Raw genomic sequence first — 18,738 nt, forward strand, 5'->3', positions numbered from 1 at the left:
CGAATGTTCAGTTCCATTCCGAATTCAAGCGTTTCATATTCTTCTGAATTCTAATATGGCTTAGGTTTTGGCACTTGATAATTTTGAATAAGAAATCACTTTTGGTTCAGTGGAAGCTGAAGCAAATAACAAAATTAAATAATTCCTCTCTATCATTAGGATGCAAATTTTCTTTAATTCGTCTCCCATCTCTCCCCTCTCTTCCATCCCGGTTCAGGAATAATATTCGGGATTAATTTGGAATATCTGCGAGCAGATCAGCGGTGTTCAACCCTTTTAAATTTCGACACACTCGAATTTGCATTATTTTTAAGCTTAATAGGGAAGGGGCGAGGGGTTACTTATTTAATTAAATTTCAGCTTATAGGAAAGATAAAACGTGTTTTCAAGAACTGCCTTATATAAACATGGGATTTATGTGATAGAAACTTGTCTTTTGGTTGTGTGCATTTTGGAAATTATATTTTCACTACTTACGTTCCTGAGGGAGAGAGAAGAGAATTTCTAAAGATATTAGGAGAGATCATTTTCAAAATCTTCGGGGAAATCCATGATTTTTCGCGTTTTCTTTAATTTAAATTAAAAAAAAAACTGCCTTCATCAAGTTCTTGAACGATACAAGAGCATTGCAGACGATCAAAGTTGCCTTCTTTTTCGATTTGGCGTGAAGGCCTAGATGCCAATTTTAAACAATTTTTCTTCTTAACTTTTTGTATCATTTTGTACCTGAAAAAATGCAGATTTAGTTCAGGTTAGGTTATTAACCAGGACTCATTTTTCCATTATCTCTCTGCCGTTCCGTTTCGGCACCGCCGCTTGCTAACACGCTGTATGTCTCATTCTGCGGCCTTTGTATGAACATCGCTATCAGCTGAAGTTCAAACGTACGTATCTTCAATATCATCAGACGAAGGGAACTTTGATTTCACCATGCCACAACAACCCAGATGTAAAGAGATGAACAATTCGATGTTGGACAAATTAGGTCTATGTAAAGAGATTCTCAAACGTTTGGGGATGACCGAACACAATCGGTTTAATGTCTTTAATTAACAAAGACAAAGGACAGCCCGAACGAACCCGTATCGTCAATGATTAGGTATCGTTTATATACAAATAGAAGTATTCGTTGCTTTTCCGAGCTTCGCAGTTCTCCAGGGCAATTATCTAAAGGCAGTCCTAGATGGAACGAATTACGAGGAAATGTTAATTAGGAGGCCTTTCTGACGAACAGAAGGGCATCGAAATTCCCAAATCGAATTAATTTTGTAGAACTACTAAAATTAGTGGTCTAAGCTAACGCAAAAAAGGCAAAGTACTAAAATTATTAAACAGTAAACTAGCATGTGAAATAGAGCAGTTAATATTGTGCTTTAAAGCGCTTGACGTTGTAAACACCACCCAAGTTCTAAATAAATTGTTGGAAAATTGAAACACACCAAGCGAATCTAGCACCTATTAATTGAAGTTGGTAACGTTTATTCACCGACACCCTGTATTTACTATTATATAATGTGCTCGCTAATTTTTCGTTAATTTGATATTTTTTGCTTGCCAGCGACTCTGCTGTGTACTTACCTAGTTGGCTAGTAGGTGAAGCCAAGCAAAGCAAATTTTCGAAACCTAAAATGTCTGCACCAATTCGTTTTCCAACATTCCACATCATAAACAAAAAATTTTATGGCACCGTGAACGTAGTTTGGTTATTGTTTCCGACCATATTTGCTTCTTCTTGAATATCACCTCGTAACTCTACTGTTAGATACGGAGTTGTATACCAATGGTTTAAAAAAAAACTAAAAAAAAAAAAAAAATCTGCCGATCTTAGGTGCGTTGTAGCCACAGATACTCAAAACGGGGACCAATTTGTTGATGTGAAAAATTCGTATTCAAGAATTCCATTACATGAATGTAATCTTGCATAAACCAAAAACACTGTCTTAAGGTTGGAGGAACATCCTCCGGAACCAGAAAACGAGAGGTGGAGATATATTAGGAAAAAATGTATTTTAATTTTATGAGGACTTGCAAGGAGGAAATTTGAGCAAAATTTTATATAAATTTCTGCAAAATTTCTAAAACTTTAACTTTCCCTGTTTGTTATTGGATATTGCGTCACTTAAGGAGATTTTTAAAATTCTGCTGTTCTGGGACCAAGTTTTGGGTTAAAGTTCACTTAGCACGTTTCCTTCAGCCATCAGTTTATTACTACTAACCGATAGCAGGCGCCCCTATGTCCTTTGTACAAATTCTTAAAATTCGCTCAACCCTTTTCCTATACACATTTTGAAAGAGGCTAAGGTCCGAAAACCTCTGCCCTCTGTTTATTTCCATGTCACGTGAAAATACAGCATTTCTAATTTACTTCAAAGAGTTTAGGGCAAATGTAAAAAAAAATCTCTATAATTTGAATATAAATGGTTTGTAGAGGTAAATTCCTGCGCCTCTGTTAGCTTCTCTTATGGCTCTAATTCTAGAAAACGCTTCTAAAATCGCTAAAGATTTCCAAGCAAAATCCGTAAATAATATGGGGAAAAGCGAATTAAGCCGAACTATCTTTAATTCTCTTTCCATGATTAAATTTACAAGAATGTCATGTCAGTCGACACTCTAAAGATTAGAGCGAGCGGAGCCGTCTCAAAGTTATTAGACGCAAATTAACTTGAAGCATTGACTTCCAATCCAACTGCCAACTCAAGTTATCGCAAAGTATGTGTAAGGCGAGGTGCTGATGCCATTGTCTGTTAATTAAATTTATCCAATGTTCTACACCCTATACCTATCCCCTTATTCATCACAGCATCTGTCTCGTTACGTTGCTTCGTATCATAGTTAGATATTTTGAGCGTGATTGAGCATTGTGCTAAGACTGTCAAGAATATAAATTAAAAAAAAAAAAAATATTGTGAATACGTATAATAATTAATTTTTTTTTTTAAGTACGTACAGATGTACAGGGTGTCTGTTCCTACAGGGCAACTATGGAACAAAGCTGCTCAATTTGCAATAAGGGAGTATGCCGTTTTTAGATATGAAAAATTCCTATGACTCCCAACGATAATAAAACAAAACTGAAATTTCCTAAATTTTTTTAAAATTATTTTCTCAGTTTATTTGGCGCGACAATTGAAAATTATCGACACTTCGTCATTAAGGCTTTAATTTCTCTGCAGCGTGGCGATATCACATTTCAAATTCGACATTTTGTTCTTCGATAATCATCATCGACTTAGTTTGATTTCAAAAATAAAGAATTGTCACAAACAAAGAAGTTAAAGCAAGATTTACGTAGAAAATTCCCTGCACGTGACGCCCCTGATTGAAATTTGCAATTATTAAAACAAAGAAAGTTTCCCCGTTCTAAATTATTAAAGTATGCCAAATTTCAAAATTTTAACGCAAAACGTTTCGAAAATATTGCGAAAAAAACATCTTCAGAGGTCCTCCTTTACAGGGTTCTAGCCCCTTTAAGAAGCATTTTTTGAGGTATATTTATAAGATTTTTTTAAATTATTTTAACCTCTAGAATCGCCTTCTAAAATGTTTCAACGTTATTTCCGAACATCTTGTATATTGAAGTAAAAATAAATCGGAAAGGACAACGAACGAGGATTCACAAAAAGCGACAGGTAACTCACCTTTGGAGCACTTCATTGGAAAGTGCATTTCGGAACGATTCATCTAGGCATCAGGAACTCAAGGTGAGTTAAGGTTAACTGAAGGTTAACGCATTACCGCACGTAACGGCACAATTCCACGAAAAAAATATTCAACTTGGCCCAGAAGTGTTTGATATGATTTACAATTGTTTTATGACGTCATGGCGTGACGCATTACAACGTACCACGACCGTCTTTATCAGAAAACAGCGTTCATTAGTGAAACATGGTGGTCATCGATTTAAAGGACGTTTAATGGTAGCCCAGATGGCGTTTTATGGCCCACCTCGGCAAAAACGCCAAAATAATCTATTGTGTACACAAGACATTTGCTAATATACAGGGTAACTAAGAATAGTGTGCAATTCCACCCTTACCTGTGGGTGAAGTTTTAATTCCATTAGTATTACAGTCCTGGTTAACACATTTGTTTCATAACATCGTCATAAAACTTAATTTTTTACTTGCGGCACTGACCTAGATTCGAGCCACTGTACTTTTGTGTTTAACTGCGGCAAAACGGAACCGTAGCATGTGATGCATAATCGTAATCAGAGAAAAGGCTAAATTAAAAAGTTCAATATGGCGCCCAAAAAAAAAAATAGTTGTTGATGATTACCGAATATCGAAACGTCGGATTTCAAATGAGACATCGCCGCGTTGCAGATGAGGAAAAGCTTCGGTTATTCAATTATTTTGACTTATCTTACCGAAAAAGCTGAGGGAAAAATAGAAAAACTGACAATCTAACAAGGGGTAAAAAATAATTACACTGCATGTTAGAGCCTTTAAACCAGTTATGAAATCTTAGTATTCCGTATTAGTAAGAAATGTTTTACTTTAGGCAAATGAGTTGGCCGAAATAGTTATTTCGTGGGCGTGTTTGTTCTTTTCAATTCGTTTTGACGAGAATTTCCACGCGAACTACATGGTAATATGGTAATAATTATAACGTACACAAGAGGCGAAGGAACATGCTTAACGTATATTAAAAAAGTATATTAACTGTTACTATAATTATCGAAAAGACTGCAAGAGCTTTAACTCGAGTGGCGTTTTATATGATTGCTATAGAAAATTTGCCGAAGAGATTTTTTAAATGAAAAATTGCCTTTTTCAATTTTCAGTGGCTTGGTAAGCGGATCCATGATGTCACCATGGCGTTTTCTTATTTATATATATTTATATAGCAGCGACCAAGCAAAATAACCAACCGACCGCTAGTCCACCATGGTTTTTTGTAGCCAGGAAACAAACTGTATGGTAACGTCTTTGCCATAGCAATGTGGTCGCTATAACAACGTGCCTGCTGTTAGCGATGTGGTCGCTATAGCAACGGCTAACCAAATGAGCTAATTTGCTCCAGCATGATGCTCTCCATTCAAGAAGTGACCGCAACAGCAACGCAGTTCTTGCGTTTTCATTTTGGTTTCTTCGATTTGTTTTGTGGTTTTTTTTCCGGAAACAGCCACGTTGCCCAAAACGATTGTTTGAACATCGAGAATTTCAATTGATCCTTGGAAATGAGGAAAATGGTCGCCGAAATCAACTTGGTTTGCAATAAAATCCCTTTTAAAGTTTCATCTACTCTTTCGTAAATCCCACATATCACTCCTTAGCTTCTTGAGCGCGTTGCTTGTACCTTTTGGTTTTTTCCCATGATGTAGTCGGACGCTCAAAATTCAAATTAAACGATTTAACGATAAAAAAGGCAAAAAAGATCGTGTTAATGGCAATTAAATTATGGCTGGTGGCACATTATAGTGTAAGTATTGACACATGAAGCGAATTCTAATTAAGATATTTTAATTATCAAGTCAAAAACTAAATAACTTGAAAATAATGGGCGAAACTGGGAATTCACTACCTGAAATCTTACTTAGTTTTCCCTTTGCCAATTAATTAACTATTATTTGCGGTAATTAAAATAAACACGTGATATATCAAATTAATTTGTTGTAATATTTCGAGTCCAAAGCTGCTGACAACAAAAAAAAAACCAATAAAGAAGGATTAATTTTATGGATCAAGACATGGTCAAGTCAGATCTTAGTCACGGTCATGTCACAATCAAGTCAAATCCTGCGACGTTCATTTGAGATTATTCATTCAATTGTAATATAAAAAAAATAAATTATAAAAAATGTAAAGAGGAGCTCTAAATATTTTTACATTTATAAATTATTTATTTTTAGTAAATACTAAAAAATTAAAGCGGAATTTTCAATGTGAAGGTAAAATGGGTTATTTGTAGCTCCATATTAAATTTTATGAGTGATCCGAATAAATTATATTGGTTTAGGCTTCGAGAGGGAGCCTTTATCAACATATCTACAGGATTTCTCCAAAGACATTAGAAGTTCATATCGGAGTGTATTAAGAGGGCCCATAATCCCGAAGGGCCCGTCGTTATTGATGAAATATCACCACAATTTACTTACGAGGTGCAATAAATGGTCCGATAACGAGTTTGGAAATCTGGAAATCCAGGGACGCCCGTCGAATATCACAGGAGGTTTTTTTCAGATTAAGAGGAAAGTTAGGTTTGATCCAGGGTGATCATGTAGATGAAAATGACTATTATAGCCGGATTCTAGATATAGATTGCGAGATAGCTTCGAACCGGTCTATTTTTATTTGAAACCAAAATGTGTATCAATAATCATATGTGTTCCTGAGTGTGGAATTTTTAATGTCTACCCAGAAAGTGTCATAAATACGAAGTATACTGATCGTTAATGTTATAATGAACGTAGATATAGTGAGAGCGGCTGGGACAAATTGTTCTCAACCGATGAAGCTTTCAGAGCTTTTCCATGAATCCTCTTCTTTAGGCATCAAATAAATTTCACTTCCGTAAGAAATTCGTTGCCGTTCCGCCACTGATTCCACGATATCAACCCCGTTAATGCAAACGGCTCGTCGAGCTCAACAATGGGCTCATTGATGAGTGCCGATAAATCAGGGATCTATGCAAAATCCACCCCAATAAAGGGCGCCATTCCTCTAATGAACATCCGCAGAAGCGTGTGCGAACATTGTCGATAATATGAAAGCACTTTTGATGAATGTTTGCCCCTTCTGTATTCCCCGAAAGGAGCCTAAAATAAATCCAAAGAACTTTGATCCCACTTAGCACGAATCTCACATTCGTGCCCATTAGTACAGCATCTGAGTGACAATTGCGAGCATTTAGAATATCCTTATTCTTAATTAAAGTTTCCCTTAGGAACTAGTGTTTCCTGCCTTTTCTAAAATTATCACAATTCGCTAATGAGGGTGTCATACCTTAGCGGGACATAGACGACTCGTCGTGTTATCCTCTGATGCTTTCTGCTCTTCATCCTCTCTTAGGGTGTGCGATGCATTTTTTAAATCTTGAACATAAAGAGCTCCTGGCAATCTGGCAATGCTTTTAAGTGGTGGAAATGTGATCAATCGCACGTAAGCCGAGCAGTTAAAAACCAGCTCTTGCGTCTACACCCCTGAAGTACTATATGAAAATTTATCCTATCCCATCCTATCTTAGCTCTAAGAGTAATTTGAACAACGCACTGCGACACTTTTAACACACTTAACATTCCGTTAATGGTGACTTAGGAATTCTTAAAGGGAATGGCTAAACTTAGGCCTTTCGCAACTTCACAGCTTACGTGTGCCTTACTAATGGATAATAATATGGAGATTTCTCCATTCGAAGACTTTACTCCTTTGTCGTGAGGACGTGTTTGTGATTTTACTACCTAATGTTTAATGCTTTCTGTGTTACCTTACCTTCACCTGAAGACGCAGATATATAGTTTTATTGTTAGTTTGTCCTGAATTATTCTCTTTTCCGAGAGAGCGTGTATGGGCGACTTCTCCGGATGAATGCTCAAACTGGGGCAAATTCGAAACACCCCGCTTGTTGGTTGCAAAACTAAATTCATTGAAGCAAACCGAGTATAGGCGAATATCTAAGTCTTTGAATTATCTTTGTTAATTCGGAAACTTGAAGTTTAGGCAGGGAAGCGACAAAACAATTTAGAATGTGTTGCAGCTTGCAGCATGGTCTGTGTGTACGTACCGCCTATTGACTAACAACCAACTACAGTATAGGTGAAGATTTTAGATAGATGAACCTTAATAGGTATTAGTAAAGGGGCCTCAGGCAGGCTTTACTAGATCTTGTAAAATTAAAACGGGACGGGGCGAAACTGCGTTTTTAGTCTTATTTAATTTACAATTTAGAGCCCCCTATAGTACGACGAATGGGAAAAATTACAAAACCGTAGCACTTAAGGTATACACGGAGCTCACACTCTGCATGTAGCACGAAAAGTCTCCTGTGTATACGGAATACACGAGATAATGAATATTGAGGCTGTCTCATAAAAAAAAAACAGCATTTTGGAACGAAGTCTTTTTTTGAGGCAGCCTGGACAGTCTCCTAAAATTTTAAATATGTTGAGGGTCTCGGCTTCTCCATGGATTTATGGAGCCTAGGCGAAACGCCGGCTGATAGATGGAATCTTGTTGCGGATTCACGAATTCAATTCAAGTGAAATTTTATGGCGAACTTGCGTCCGGTATACAGGACTCTTTGAAAAATTTTTGCTCCTTACACGAAAAAAACGTACATTTTTTTAGAGGCTATTAGAGACAATTTTGTTCGTAGAATCGACTAAAAGAGACCTATCGAACACATCAATAATATACAGGGAGTTCCGTTTGAAAAATAAAACTTTTTTAAAATTCAAAAATCGTTCTCAATAGAGAAATGCCGAGAACGTTGCTGAGTCGTAACACAAAATCTCTAGTTTGTTTAAACTCTTACTTTATCGTCCAAAATAGCCGAGATGGAGCGTCATCACCAAAGGCCAGATCTTTTAAACATGCACTGCATATTGAAAATGCAGCGAGATCGTCCTGAGACCATCACACTATATAATTTTTTTTGACTAGACTCCATAAATTTATTTAAAATGGGTCACCCTGTATTTCTTATACAACTTTGGTGTTTAACTTAAAATTCTAATTCTAAAACATTGTTGGTACCCCCTGTGTACAGGGTGAACCTCCAGGAACTGAACAGATGGATTTTGAAGAAATAACAAATGTAAAAAATCTGAAAATTCTATATACCTCGAATAAAATATTCACAAAAATGGTCGGAACGGCTCATATTTCTAAACGGACTTGGCTAATTTTTATGAATAAAAAAGGTTCTGGAAGTTCCTTTCGGCGAATGGGATAAAGGCGATTAATTGGCACGTATGAGATGAAAAACTTAAGTCAAAGGGTCAAATTCATCAAAAGGGTAAATTTATTGCTTCAGCTCGGTTATCAAGATCAGGTTTACTGCACTGCGACAGTAAATTTTGGTACTTTTGGATCTTCTGAAATAAATAACGTTTTTTGCTATTTTATTTAGTGGTTGCGCCAAAAATCCATTGAGAGACTCGGATGGATTATCCGTATCGCTCTTGGATGCAACTGAGCATTCCGTCTTTGGTGTAGTGCTAAGATGCTCATACCGTTTTGGGAGGAAGGGTATCGCCAGCCGATCTACCCTCGTTATACAATATCCTAATTCAACCCGTGCATTAATCGACCATTTACTGCACTTGTATTTTAAATAACTATTAATAACCAAAGTTGTCTGGGGTCTATACGTTAGGAAGTCACTGGCTCACATACTCCATATACACATGCAGACATAAATTCGGCGTTAATGGAATTTAATAGATCCGAAATCGCGTCTAAACAGTTTGGGAAACTATTGTGCCGATTTGGTTCTACGCCAATTGTTTGTAAGTACATGCCCAAACTTAAATCGCTATTCATTCGATTAATTAAATATTGTGTTTGCCGAATTTCGAGGAAATTTCTAGGCTGTCTCCGGGAGATAAGTCCCAAATGCTTTCTCCTTAAATACACTTTACAACTTACGTATAACTAAAAACCATGAGTGGGGTGGGCTTTAGTCGCATTTATTGTCCATAGTACGCTTTCAAAAAACCAACAAGTTAAATAAATATTTAACAAATTAACGGAGTGAGAGGGCGCAAATCAAACTAAATTGGCAAAATGAGAGAAACAACTATTAATATCAACGGGCGCATTCAGGGAATTTGCAGCGGCCGAGCGCTCCAGCAGATGAATGTTGAAATTCGCTGACCGCCCTCCGTCCGATACTCTGACTTGACAAGTAGCTGTTATTTTGATCTCGTGAAACTTGAAGATTTAAAATTTCAGCTCTCCAGCCTGATACGCCTTACCGCTTTAAGCATGCGTTGCAGCTGCTGCACGAAAGCGCCGCAGCGCTGCCAGTCCTATGAATGCGCCCACTGAATTAAATTTTAGTTGAGTTTTAGTTGAACTTATAACGCCCAAATTGGTGATTTGGTAAATTTCAGAAAAACTATAACATCTGGAAATTCATAGCACTCAATATAGTGGCATTTGCTTAAATATGTTCCACAACAACTTACTTATCGTTCAATGTCAGATATACTTCGGGCAAGTAAATACCCTCTATAGTGTTAAATAGTTTATGTTACGGTCTTACCTTAAGAATTATACAATGACTTCCAGTCGTGTAGTTCTGAAAAGGGGGGCTCTGCCATTCACGTATTCAAGAGGAACTATGATCTTATGGGCGATGGGGGAACAAGTCTGGTAACTCTAAAATCCTAGATCGTCCTTGAACCAATGGAGATATTGAGGGGAGCGAGAAAAGGTTCCGAGACAATATCACCATCTTCGATATTTTGATACTCAATTTTGAAACATTTCACCTCTTGAGTGGTAATATGCCCTGATATACTCTAAAAGGGAGGAGCCATTTTTAGTTTTCGTTTTCCTTTTTGTGACTTATTCTTCTTTGGATTTTATTCATATCCAGCATGCGCCTAGCTGGATATCCGCCCGTAATTTTGAGGAAAGTTCCTGTCTTCGTAGAAACTATATTTCTGTAGAACTAGGCATGACAAGGACTATCAGCCAAACGTGCTCTCTTCGTTAAGTTTATTTCAATAATACAACTTGGTAAAAAATAAACACTTGTAATCCTTCGACATCTTTATTATTTTCTGCTCAATTTTTAAAAACTAAACATCATGTTTAGGCTTGATAATTCGCAAAGTAACCCAACGTTAAAACAATAGCGGAATTAATTTTATAAGCATTTACGGAAATGGTCCTTAATTCGTTTGGACCAGTTTATCTGACTGGGGGTGAAAAAATGACAAGTGACAAATTAATGACAATTGGAAATGACAATTGCTTTACTCGAGCGGGAAAAACTTGCTACTTACTCGGTTATAATATAAGCTAAGGATCCTCTTGACGCATTTAACGACGCGATTAAGTAAATTAGATTCAAAACTCGGTCCGATTGAAGCTTTAATTTTTGACATTGCCGTCCCCTGAATAATAAAGGACGCAATAACCAGCCAAGGACAAATAAACAAGGACGGCGCTTCATTTGCACCTCATTTTGCTTCAGTTCGACGAAACGACTCGAGAGGGAGTCATTGATACGCCCATATAAATATATATTAATACAAATGGAGGCCATCATCAGGAATTTTACCGAGACGGGATGAAGCCTAATTTTGATGCGCCTTCATTAATGTAGATGGTGCGAAAGTTTCGAGTCTCTCGAGGTGTCGTTAAAATGCGAATGAAAAGTTACGACCCCAGATGAATGGGCCATTGTTAAAATCAAAAGTTTTAAGCTTATTATGGTTCCTTAGTTAAATATTAAGTTCGAGTTAAACACCCTCGACGTTTTTCAAAACAATCTTCAGTTAAACGTCGCTGCTTTGTTAATTACACAGGAAACAACGTAGCTGGTTTGAAACAGTCGAATATAAACAATTGAGCATCGCACTTAGCAAGGCAAATAATTGAACATCGACATTGTAGCCGCTTTGATTTCGGTAACGTGGCAAACATGGAACGAGGGTTTGGTCCGACACGAGTTTAGAATTGCTTGATTGCTCAAAGGCGATTTGATTTTAACGGCAAGTGGGAAACATATGCTCCAACATCAATTACTGCTTTGCGCAAACAGAAGATTGACCCTACAGAGGGCGAGAAAGGGCCCATTTCCTGGTTCACCTTGCACCTTGGCATGTTTTTTCCCATAAATTTTTATTCTGGGAGTCACATTCAGCGGCGTCTAATTTAAAAGTTAGTTTTGATAAAAATTAATTCAGCACGATGGCGCTTCCACCGTTCGCCAGTCCGTTTGCGCCGGAATTAAAAATTATTAGCGTTTTAATTGAAATGGGTGGAAATGTCGCCGCCTTCAGTTGGCTCCGGTTTTTTACCTTTTAGTTTTCATGGAGGGGACATTACCCGGGGCCCGAGCAAATTTAGCAGGCATTGGAAAACATTCTTATTCCGAACGGAAGCAGTTCGATATAAGCCCTAAGTCTCCATCCACTGCGACATAAGTTGACATATATGATTTGTGACCAGAAATATTTCTTTTTCCCCTTTCCACCCCCGGCAAAATGGGGTGAGTTTATACAGGCCGTCACCCCTCACTATTGTGACATTAGCCAGTGGCGTATCTCACGGCGTCGCTCGGCGGTCAAAGTTGGATCGAACTGACCTGAACCTGTGATGGGTCTTTGATTGCTGCGTCTACTTAGAAGCGATTTTCTGAGATATTACGTCTGGGCCCGGCTGACTTTCAAAATCGAAACGATTGTTGTGAGCGAAAGTCTGGGATGGCAGTGACATCTCCGTTTAGTTGCTAAAGTTCAGTTTTGGAATTTGGTGAAAATACCAAAAATGCTGTTTCTCGGAGAGTGCCTGGGAAATGACTAAACAAAAAACAAGCAAATGAGGAAAACTCTAAGAGCAGCTCCAATAGCTGATCCTCCACCTCCAAGCGCAGCTCCATTTTTGAAATTCTGCATTGATCTCATAACGCGTCTTTTTCCAATTTCGATCCTCGAAGTAGTGATGATTTTTTGCTTCGCAGCTCCTTAATGTCTCTGGGTACAGATTCGTAAATGAGGTCTTTTGTAGTTCGTCACCAAAATAATAATCCGATGGGGTAAGGTCTGGCGAGTGGGCCGGCCAATGTATGTCTCCACTGTTTGAAATGCCTGCCGGAAAATTTTCATACAAGTGATCGGCCAGGGTTCTGGTGTTATAAGGCGGAGCATCACGACCGAGATATGGTGGAGAATATTAGGCAGCAAGTAGACACTGCGATAAGAAATCATCCCAATTTTTGGGCCAGGACTCTATAGCTACATAAGGATCTTATGTTAAAAGAGAAAATTGACTTGGACACCCCCTCTTACGGAAGATGATGCTCGTGACTTTAATTATGAGTCCTCCAAAGGGTCATTTGGTCGCTGACATTTTCTAGGATATAACGTTTATAAATAGTACAATTATATAAAATCCTAAATGGGAAAAACATTAAGAATTTTCTCTAATTAAGGGACTTTTTCGGAATATTTACGAGGAGAAGATAAGAAACGTCGCCGGTTCGCGGTAAAAATGCGGACACTTTTTTGATATCTGTTTAATAATTTTTGCAATAAGGAAATTAGAATTCTTAATTAGATCGCCGTTAATGGCTCCTGCTTCGCGTCGCGGTTTAATTGAAAATTTACGCCCGTTTCGTTTCCTAATGGAAAAATGGAAAATGGAACAGACGTCCGGCTGATAATCGAAAAATCTCCTTGCGTTGGGCTATAAGTGATAGCAGTTACAAATAAATGGATTTTGATGCCGAAAGAGATAAATATCCGTCAGGCTAGAAATAGCTGAAATCAATTTAAGCAATTTCCTAACAAAAAAACTGCCCTGAAATAATAATGGGTTTTCCTTCTGGGATTTTGAGCCTCAAAACATATTGCCTGACGTCAGAGGGTGCATATGTCTCGATATTTCTAGATGAGAAAATTATTGTTCTTGATGATTAATGAATTTCCTGTCGTCTGCTACTATACTGGTGTACGTGCTCTGAAATACACTTCTTTTATTTATAGTTATGACCACTTTATTATACGATCATATTGAATGTCGTCTTGTAATGGTTTTTCAATCTGAAGATTCCCAAGCGCCTAAAACGCACGATTGCATACTAGAGTGGACGCCTGTTAATTTTCCTTGATTTAGTCGCTTGGCGTTGTTATTTTTTCTGCACGTAAAAATAACAGTGCGCGAAGTGCCTGTAAGGCACAATGCCGTTTTTAGGACGTGGAGATATCTTTGAATTTTAGTTTTTGCATCGACGTGCCATTGGTGTTAACCTCTAAAATACTGTTTTTTTCCTTTTTTAATACTCGTGGATGGTCTCAAGAAAGCAATATCTCATGGGTACATGATAGGAAAGTAACGGTTTTCTACGAGGTTACGTTTGTTTATTCATGGCAGCTACGTTTGGGAAAAGCAGCATAATCCCGATTTTTATGAAAATATTCCGAAAACGGCTAAAGCAAATGTCAACTGTCACATATCTTTGAAATCGGAAAGAAAATCTATTCAATTTTTATCAAATATACAAGGTGTTCCGTTACAGCCTCACCGGCGTTGTGGTCTTTTTTGACTTTTTAATGTTCATTTGTTTTCTTACGCAACATCTTTTTCGACGATTCGGGATAAACCCTGCAATTTTTTTGTATTTAAATCCTTTTTTTTTATAATAAAAGTACTGGACGCGGGCTAAATGTGAGGACCAACCCCGCACCTCCCAATTCATATCTCGAAAAGAAAAACTGGAATTATTTTCGATAAGACTGATGCGAATTGGGAGTATTTTTCCAAGATTTGCAATATATCAGATGGCACCTGCTCTTATGCCCGACCAGACCGAAACTCGTCTCAGCAGAGGGCCTTCGCTACACACACCTAACTTTTCAATTGGAGATAAGATTCCGTATCCATTCCACACACTATCACAGGACGCATTTAAGTGGAGAAATTTCTCCAGGCAGAGGATGGAGAAACCACTCCAACTCAATGGGGTGTTAATAACAATCGAATATAGTTTCAAACTATTCGATTGGAAACTATGCGCCAGAAGTGGCCAGGCAAAGTTGGGGTGAAATTTAAGTAGTCGTTTGGAGGGTTTATTAGGCATTTTGGCGAGCGGAATAGAATTTAAATGTGTGCCGTGCGTTAACACACAACTTATTACATTCTATAGGCGTGTCTTTAGAATTTGGAGGGATTGTCCCGGTGGAGGCATAATTACAAAAAATTACATACTCCGCGTTATATTAAATCTGACCATCCCAATCCGTAGGGATTGGAGTAGCGTTGGAAAATCATTACAGGACATATTAACGGATAAGTTATGTTTGAATTAACCAAAGGCATGAAAAATAGGCCGGGCCCACACGATATTTAGTTATTTTTTTCGTGTGTCACTTTTAGCGGAAATGATTTATTAAGGGTCAGCCGCACGAAGAGCCGCTTCGAGAGGTCCACTGTCTAATTGGAAAAGGCAAATAACGAAAATAAATTAATTCGATTCACTGATTTTAGTGGTCCTGGAGCAGTTAGGGTAACAGGAAAATCAACCCTCAGAACGGGAAATTAAACAGGATAGTATTTTACAAGAAGGGAATGCGGGTCAGTCTAAGATACTGACCGAAACGACATTGTTTCGGAATGGAACGATCGCTGCTCTAGCCTAATGATCCGATATTTAACTTTCTCAAAAGTTCATTGTGCTCCGGACAGTGGTTTTGTAATATGGTGTACCGTTTTTTACTGGAATGACAATTTATATATAACTCATTTCAGACTAACGAACAAAAGGCTGAGATAATAATTAAAAAACCTGCCCGTACAGAATTTTAATGGCGGTCGCTTTTTATCACATCGAATTTGGAAATTATCTTCTGTTTTCTTAGCCATTAATTTTTAAAACGGAAAGTTTTAATTTTTAATCTAGGGCTCGCGAAGAAATTAATTTTTGATGTATTTTAATGGTCCTCTGATAATTTTCGCCGCCGCGTTCTGTGAAAAATCACCCCGGGAGGTTTCCGGCATTTTTTTACTCTTACAGTAATTTATAGAGGTGTTTGGCATTGAATTTAAATAAGGGTAGCACAACAGTCTCAGCTCTCAGTACAGCGCTGAGGCTTTCATTCTTGGAGCGTCGCTGGACCGCGGATGGCCAGGGGGGCAATGCGATAAATCCTCCAGGAATTATCGATAATTTTCGGCGAATTTGTGCGAACGCAAATCAAATTAGGTTCAGGGCCACTGCGTGCGCGCAGTGGATGGGCGACTTTCAATTTAAGTTGATAAGGCACTGACTTTCAAAAAAACCGCAACACCAAGAAGAACGCACTGTATATATTTGGAATTTTGGTGGGATTTTAGACTCGTAAAGAGAAAAAAATGATAAAAATTTCAAGTTCGTATTTTAACGCGATATGAAGTTTTTCTTTATTTTTTTTTATCTGTGATGATCGTTCTTTTTGCACCTTTTTTTTACAGGCGGAGAGCGATAAAGGTATTATTGTTAGTACCATATCGGATAATTATACCGTAAACAGTTTTTGCTCCGATCGTTCTGATTTTTTAATGTTATTCTAAAGGTCATTTTGAACAACTTTTCTAAAGGGACAAGGGCGCGCAAATGCCTCTTTCACACCTTTTTTTAGGTTGAACATTTTGCCAAATCCAATTGTTTTACGGGATCGTGGAGCGAATAGGGATGCTGGGGGGGGGGGGGGGGGTAAGGTAAGGTAAGGTAAGGTAAGGTAAGGTAAGGTAAGGTAAGGTGAGGTAAGGTAACACATTCCCATTTTTCAATCATTATTTCTCTATTGAAATTGCAAAGGTACATCCACCTCAGTAAGGAAATTTATTTCATTTAGTTTCAATTCTTATCAAGCAATATGCTTTTCATTTACTTATTTTGATCAGAATTTATATATTTTTTCAATTGCGATTGCAATTAAAATAAAATTGTAAAATTTTTGTGTATCTTTCTTGCGCAGGGGCCGCGCTAGTATTTTAGTCGATCAAGTGAAGTGTCTTTCGGGATTCATGGAGTGAATTGGAGTGCTGAGTGAGGTAATTATCAACAACGTTTCAGATCTTTAAAGCAACAACAAAATATTACATACCCATAGTGAAGCAGTTTACCACACCCAGCATCCCTATTCACTCCACGATCCCGTTTGGAAAAATGTTCAACCTAAAAAAAAGTGTGAAAGAGGCATTTGCGCGCCCTTGTCCCTTTAGAAAAGTGGTTCAAAATGACCTTTAGAATAACATTAAAAAATCAGAACGATCGGAGCGAAAACCGTTTACGGTACTGTTACCCCATATTGAATGTGTGGTAGTGCAAAATGCAGTTTATCAGCAGTTAACTCCTTTCGAAAGGGGAAGAATTGTTGGTACGCATGAGGCAGGTTTACCTTGCCGCGAAATTGCACGTAGTAGATTGGATCGAAACGCATCAACAGCGCTAAGAGCTTGGAGAGATTGGTCTAACGAAGGGTCAGTAAATCGTCATCGTGGTAGTGGCCGTCCGGGAATGACGCGAAGATCGGCGACTTCGTCGTTCAGCGACAGGCGCCCCGTTTGAACCAATTCCGTCTCTTGGTGCTAACTGGGCAGCCACCCTAAATCGAAGGGTCTCCCTTAGTACGATTTCGAAGTTTTTGACTAAATTCATATCGTCCTATGCGTCGGCTTCCATTATCACGAAAACACAGGGTGGCCCGACTGGAGTGGTGTCGTCTGAGAGTGCAATGGGTGGATGAGTGGAGAAGAATCGCGTTCAGTGATGAGAGCCGATTTTGTTTATGGCGATCTGATGGACGGTTACGTGTTAGAAGGCACAGAGGAGAGCGACTAAATTTGGACTTTTTGGAAAGGCGTCATTCTGGTGTAACACCAGGTGTCATGGTTTCGGGTGCCATCCAGTATGGCAGTCGGTCTCCTCTTGTTTTCATTTATGATAGATTAAATGCTCAGAGGTACATTAATAGTGTCTTAGAACCGGTTCTTGTACCATACATGCACGACCATCCCGGAAGCACATTTCAACAGAGTAATGCGCGACCACATGTAGCCAACGATACTTTGAGGTATTTGGAGGGTGAAAATTTGGATATTTTGCCTTGGCCAGCTCGGTCTCCAGATTTGTCCCCAATAGAGCATGTATGGGATATAATGGGTCGGAGACTTCAACTTGTAGCTCGCCCTCCAGAGACCATAGATGAACTCCGCGAGCAGGTGCAGATTGCCTGGGATACAATACCACAGGAAGATATTGACAATTTAATTTTAAGCATGCCGCGTCGCTTACAGGAATGTATTAATTTAAAAGGAGATACCACCCATTATTAAATTATTATTAAATTTTTTCACTTATTCACAATAATTTTCTTTTGATATTTTGATCGTTTTTATCTCTTACCTGACCCAACGTAATGCCAGAATTTCAAACGTGTACGATGTGTTCTTCTTGGTGTTGCGGTTTTTTTGGAAGTCAGTGTATGATAAGTGCAACGAAAATTATCGATAATTTTTAGAAAGTTTATACGAGGGCGAATTAAGTTGAAAAAAAGCACGAGTGCACGCAGTAAACGAGTAATTTTCTCAGTTTACTTAGGTCGCTGAAGCGTTCAAATTGAACTGAATTACTTAAGTCGAATGCGTCACAGTTTTAACATCAATATCTCTGTAATGTTTGATGGACTGTTGCTTCAGCGGTGGTGAAAGACGTCAATTTTCAAAATTGGAAGTAATACCATATGTTTTACGTCCCGCTTTTTTTCAAATTTGGATCAACCAAGGGCGTCGATGAAGCAGGCGCGCCTCTACATCTCTAGGAGATGATGTTGATTTCACTCTGTACAAAAGCGGGTAAGTCTTTTTATCCATTCATTGCTCATGTTGCCTTCGATTCGTTTTTCAGAATTAAACATTGTAGTTTTCGTTCAATAAAATTTTTTCATTGATTTCTTTGGTTGTTCCGAAAGATCGATCGACGTCAATAGTGGTTTAAATGGAGTTTACTCAAAATTGGTCTGCGGAGGGCACCGACGGCGCAACCGCTCTTACGCATGCGCCGAAAATCACTTTTCGGTCA

Source organism: Euwallacea fornicatus, chromosome 29 (assembly GCF_040115645.1).
Source record: "Euwallacea fornicatus isolate EFF26 chromosome 29, ASM4011564v1, whole genome shotgun sequence".
NCBI lineage: Eukaryota > Metazoa > Arthropoda > Insecta > Coleoptera > Curculionidae > Euwallacea > Euwallacea fornicatus.